A 6,000-nucleotide genomic window follows, 5' to 3' on the forward strand; every position below is an offset into this window, starting at 1 on the left:
GCCAAACTGGGAGTCAAGGTAGAGATTGGCACTAGAGGGATAGAAGGGGCCTGGTGCTTCATCAGGGACCTTAGGTAAGTACTAGAACAGTAAGATACAAACTACAGTATCTCAGAGAAACACAACCTCATCCTCATCATCAGAGATTAGAGAGAAAGAAACGTTTGCACATCCCCAGGCAGCACACCTTTTGCAACAGCCCAGGGGCTGCCACCCACCTGGTTGACCCAACCTGAAAGACTGTTGAAAGCTACAGATATGCAAGCGCACCCAAACCGACGAGTGCATCTCACACCCTCTGGTACCCAACTGTGGTCAGCCGTTTCACCATCTCATTGACTGAAGCGATCTCTCAAGTAGTCCGGAAACAATGTCCTTGATGCTTTTTTTTGAGTTGTCAAATTTTTCAGCTTGCCTGATCGGACACAAACCCTGCCCACTACAGCACTGGGTGGATGTATTCATCTTTCATGCAATGTAGTACATGAAAGAAAGAGTGACTATGCCCTCTCTCCAACATCTGCTCAGGTGTAGAGGAAGGCGCACCTCGACAGGGACTTGGCGTTGATGGTGAAGACCTTGTGATCGGGGTCCTGCTGTAGTGCACAAGATAAACAAGCAGGCCTGACCTCCCTTAAACCCAATCATGGGCTTGTCACTCCTCTCCACTCCTCACACTGTGAGTTCGCGTCTCTCCAGTTTTCCCAATTTAGGCACAATCATGATTTGGGTGGAGTAGATTCCTATGTGGAATTCCCTTCCCTCCTGCCTGATCACAAATGGCCTGGTGTTTTCAATTCCAGTATTCCGTAGTGTGGGAATACCAGACCAATTTTACTACCTGGGAAAACCAGCCAGGACAATTGCTTTAGGCTTGGGCTGCAGCAGTAGGAAGGTGCTGTCCCACCAACTCACCCAACCGCCTAGAATTTTTAGAGATACTGGAAGAAATTACCACCCGGAAGGTCTAAATGTTAGGGGTCCAGAAATGAAAGATGATCCAGGAGCCATCAATATCTTGTGGCTTTCCAAAGCAGGCAATCTCCCAGCAAAAAGTGCTGGAACTGACCAGAAGTGAACACTAACTGGCTATAGAAGTGCAGATGTTACTGACATCAACAGCCCCCCAGGGGGGATTACAGTCACCAACCAGCCCTCAATATAAGGCACAGGTCCTGGCAGTCACAGGTCAGACTTAAAATAATCAGAGTTGCACTGTTCTGAGTATCAGCATCGAAATAGCATACAATCCTTATGTTGATGTGTTTCCTGTAAATGTTTGCTGCTGTGGGTTGTATCCCACAATCTCAAGGTCAGTGATATTGATCTGTACATATATTGACTCCACAATATCGACTATGACCATGTCTTAAAGGTGCAGGCGACATTAACAGGTATTGGGACTGATTACAAGTTGCACAGTGCTGGGGTAACAGTAAAAAAGCACAACATTACTATTACTATTCTGTACAGTGCAATTGTGAGTTAAAGCCCATGGAACGGGGAATTACTTTATGGGGCTCAATTTGCTTTTCCAAGGAGTTTTAGTGCATTAATTTGCCACCTGCAAAGAGCAGACGGTTGGTGCAGGTGCCTGGCTGTGGGCGGGATGAAGGATACGGAAGTGAGGTGCTGCGGGGGTAATAGGTGAAGGAAGACAAAGGGTGTGTGTTCCAGGGGATAACTCTTTGCACACTTTGTTAGAAAATTGCAGTAGAATGCGGCTTAGCTGCTTCTGCAGCCAAATCCCCGTGTGAGTTTCTGCTCAAATTACCAGCTGAGAGGCCCTTGTTCAGTGTTTGTGCATCTGGTAAACTAGTTGCGAGCACAGGCCCTGTCAGGATCAGGTCGGCGGTGCACTTCGTATATAATTCCTCTGTGTGTGATACACAATTAGGGCCCTTGTGGTGCAGCACCTGCGCTTACACGGCCTTGCTCTGTTGTGTGTGTCCGACTATAAATAGTTGAGATTGTCTGTGAATGTAAAACACACGGGCACATTTAGGGGTCGCTAGTTGCGACCCCTGGCTTGCCCCTTGCGACCCCTAGCCTCAGAGGTGGCAGATCAGGGCCAGGAGCACAGGGGCAGCTCGTCCTTATGGAGATTGTTTGGCGCTCCACTCGCTTTCTTTTCTCAGTTTTTTTTAACTACACTAATAGTGAATAATGACGCATTATTCATTATTAGTGTAATAAAAGATGTACAATTACCTGCTATGTGATTTTCTCTGGCAGCTGAAGTAAAAAAAAACTTTTTTAATGTTTGCTGTGTGCGTGCTTGCGAACGTGTGTGTTTTCGTGATAGTGTGTGTAAGCATGAGTGTTTGAGTGAAACCGAAGGTCAAAGGTCGTGTGATGTCACTTCCGCTACGCCAGGCATTTTGGTGAATTGATGCTCATGGTAAAAAAAACATGCATCTAATTTCAACGCTGATGTATCCAAAGTCCTATGCGGTTTACAGGTGACCTACTTTCAGCTTCTAAACTTTGGTAACTGGCATCAAACTCGCACGTGGGTCACACTGGCTGCTATGTAAAGGTATCGTTAAAAGTAACAATAGAGTATTATTATACTCCGACTATACCTATTCGCCCGTCTTCCTTTATCTGGGTATCACCGAGATACAATGTCTCCACAGCGTCCGGGCCTGGAGCAAGGACATGTGTGAGTGAAGTGTGCAAGAAATGGATGGGATTCAACATTACGATTCATGTTTCATGCAGACCCGGGCTTCCTTCCACAAATGTCTCTCAATCTAGTTGGGTTTCGAAATCTCAAGCTTTTCTGTCCCTTACCCGAAGCCGAAGGGGATCTTTTCAATGCTTCTGTGTGTAGAGAGTGATGTTTCTTCTCTTAGTTTTCCTTTCATTGGTTTTCCTGGGTCTCTTGGTGTTTGTCTCCATCTTCTCTAAACCATCCCACGGGAGCATCTTCTTCCTCCGGCTCCAGAGGCTTGTCTCCCTCAGACGTGGCCAACAGAAGCATGGGGAGAAGGTCAGTGTTAGTCATTCTGGGAGCTTTGCAGGTTTGAACTGGACACAAACATCTAACTGGACACCCTTTGACCTCCTCGCCATGTTTTTTTTTTTTATTTACAAGATAACTTAAATGGTGTGAGCTATCTAAACATTTTAGAGAGTCCACCGCATCGTAGGACACTGACACAGACAGTAAGAGGGACAGCGGAAGGTTACTGTGTTGCCTGTAGATGTGTACACAGAGGTGGGTCTTCAGGTTATTACTAAAGAGGGCGAGTGATGGGGTCAGTCATAGTTCTTGGGGCAGAGGGTTCACTGGTATTAGGTTAGCTATCTTAAGGTGAGCCAACCTGCCAGCCTTCAGGAAACAGCCCCAGGCCTACATGTTTCCGAACCTCTCCACCTCTGAGACTGGCTTACCACGAGCACCCACCTCATGGGGCACGGTGGTCCCAGTGGACCCTAAATTGGTTCTCAGGATATGAGGCCTGAAAGAGCAAACAGAGAACTTCCCAGTACTTTGTGCGTCATACTTTGTCCACCCACTCCTCAGATGTTTCTGTAGAAAGAGTGGAGCACCTCATCTCTCACTATTTACAGTAGGGGAGGAAGCACCCCCACCTAAATGTCACTTGAAATGTACTAATCTCTGAGGAATGTGTTAGAATTACAGGTGCCAAGTCTGATGGTTACCTTGAAGAACAGAGGATCCACCTCTTACCGGATTGCACCGAGAAATGTTGAAATTCAGGATCTTTCAATGACAAATCTTTATTGACTGCCAAAGCAGAACAACTGCATTGTAACCATGCCATATAACCTAGACAACAGTGATCCAGCACAAAACACTTCAATGAAACTGATACAAGTGTCCTGTGGGGTCCAACAAACTTCAGTAAAGCGCTTTTACAGTCTGCATCAATAACTAGACCCAAATAGTTGTACTATTATAAAGGAGAAGGCCCCATTCGAACCCCCGGATACTAGGGCCCTGATTCCGACTTTGGCCGGCGGCGGTCGCCGCCGGCCTGTCGGGGGCCGCCAGAATACCGCTGCGCGGTCAAAAGACCGCCGCGGTAATTCTGACTTTCCCGCTGGGCTGGCGGGCGGCCGCCTTCAGGCCGCCCGCCAGCCCAGCGGGAAAGATGCTTCCACGAGGAAGCCGGCTCGGAATCGAGCCGGCGGAGTGGAAGCTGTGCGACGGGTGCAGTTGCACCCGTCGCGTATTTCACTGTCTGCAAAGCAGACAGTGAAATACTTGTAGGGGCCCTCTTACGGGGGCCCCTGCAATGCCCATGCCAGTGGCATGGGCACTGCAGGGGCCCCCAGGGACCCCGCGACCCCCCCCTACCGCCATCCGATTCCCGGCGGTCGTACCGCCGGGGACTGGATGGCGGTAGGGGGGGTCGGAATCCCCTCGGCGGCGCAGCTAGCTGCGCCGCCTTGGAGGATTCAATGGGGCGGCGGTACACTGGCGGGAGACCGCCAGTGGTGCCGGTCCGACCGCGGCTTTACCGCCGCGGTCGGAATCCCCATTGGAGCACCGCCGGCCTGTCGGCGGTGCTCCCGCGGTCCTCCGCCCTGGCGGTCATGGACCGCCAGGGTCAGAATGACCGCCTAGATCTTCTGGCAGCAGAGACATACTTAATGTAATGCAACTTGGAAATTCACAGCGTTCTAGCCTCAAGGGATCTGCAATACATCGAAATCCCTGAAGAGACCGTTCAGGAACCTTCCGCTTCCCAGGTAGCCCTATGCCATACAGAGGAGCATGGCTTAAGTAAAGCACCTTCCCTTCGCCATAGTATTATCCTGCCCCCAGCTTTTAACCCTGATGGTTTTGTCTTAAAAAGCGAGGGCAGGTTAGCCGGAGTCAGAAAAGAAGCTCTCCCACAAAGCTTAGATTTGGGACACCAGATGGATGACTTTATGCTTCCAGACCCAGACATAGAATTATATAAAAGCTATGGGCCACAACAGGGAGTGGATACACTTCAGTCTTCTCTCCAGCCACTGTCTACGGGCCTGCAGCTCTTTAGTAGTACTCCCTCAAAGCATCCCTCCTTGTATTCACATCTCTCTGTGACCCCTGATTTGGGTATAAATGTTAATCTCCCAAGCAATCCCCAGAGCAAAATATGCAGGTTTCCGCCTTTATTCTCAGCCTACAGAGACTTCTTTCTTCCATTTTAAACCTATTGGAAAAAAAATTCAGGGTCTGTCTGATTGTATTTTTGACACAGTTACAGCTATCCTGAAAGAACTGGTCGCCGATGAAGGAGGCAGTCATGAACCGATTCCATCACACTCAGAAGAAGCTTCTGCACGGTCTTGTCTAGCAGAGAGCAAGGTTGCTCAACCTGGGATTAACTTCTGCTCCTAGGCTGGTAAGCCCCAAGTTAAGGAGTTATCTATGATCTCTGCTTCAATTGAGAACCCGGTAGACTTTATCAGATTTGTGTTGAATTACTTTTTACCAGAAAGGACCCTGAGTTATGAACCCCAAAGTATGGAACAGGAAGTGTTTCTGATCTTTAAGGTTTGCCCAAAGGTAAACACGATGGTTAGAGAATCTTGCTCGTCGATGCAAAAGCCTGTGAACAGAAAGAAAAATCATAAGAGGGCAAGGAAACAGAATCACAGAATTACCAAAAAAGGTCAGACAAAAGTGCCATTTATAGAGGACTTTCCATTTGCCGCAAGATCCTCAAACTTTGGAGGAATCTGTTTGACATCACCATTTTGCAAATTTAGAGTCTTGAGTATTGGTAGCTCCATCACGTACTCCTTGCGGGTCAGGCGAGGATGGCCTAATCATGTGTCATAACATATGTCCATCACAGGCAAGCATTTTGCCTTTGAATCCCCTGGCGCAAAATTTGTGGACCCAACGCGGCTCAGGCCTCAGCCGGAACAGTTGCTTCCCAAGGGAAGGAAGCAGTGGCCAAAGTATGTGTACACTTTGGTTTTAGATTTTATTCTTTTTGAACCAGCTTTAATTTTAAATATATCTCTTCTTCT

This window comes from Pleurodeles waltl, chromosome 7 (genome assembly GCF_031143425.1).
Source record: "Pleurodeles waltl isolate 20211129_DDA chromosome 7, aPleWal1.hap1.20221129, whole genome shotgun sequence".
NCBI lineage: Eukaryota > Metazoa > Chordata > Amphibia > Caudata > Salamandridae > Pleurodeles > Pleurodeles waltl.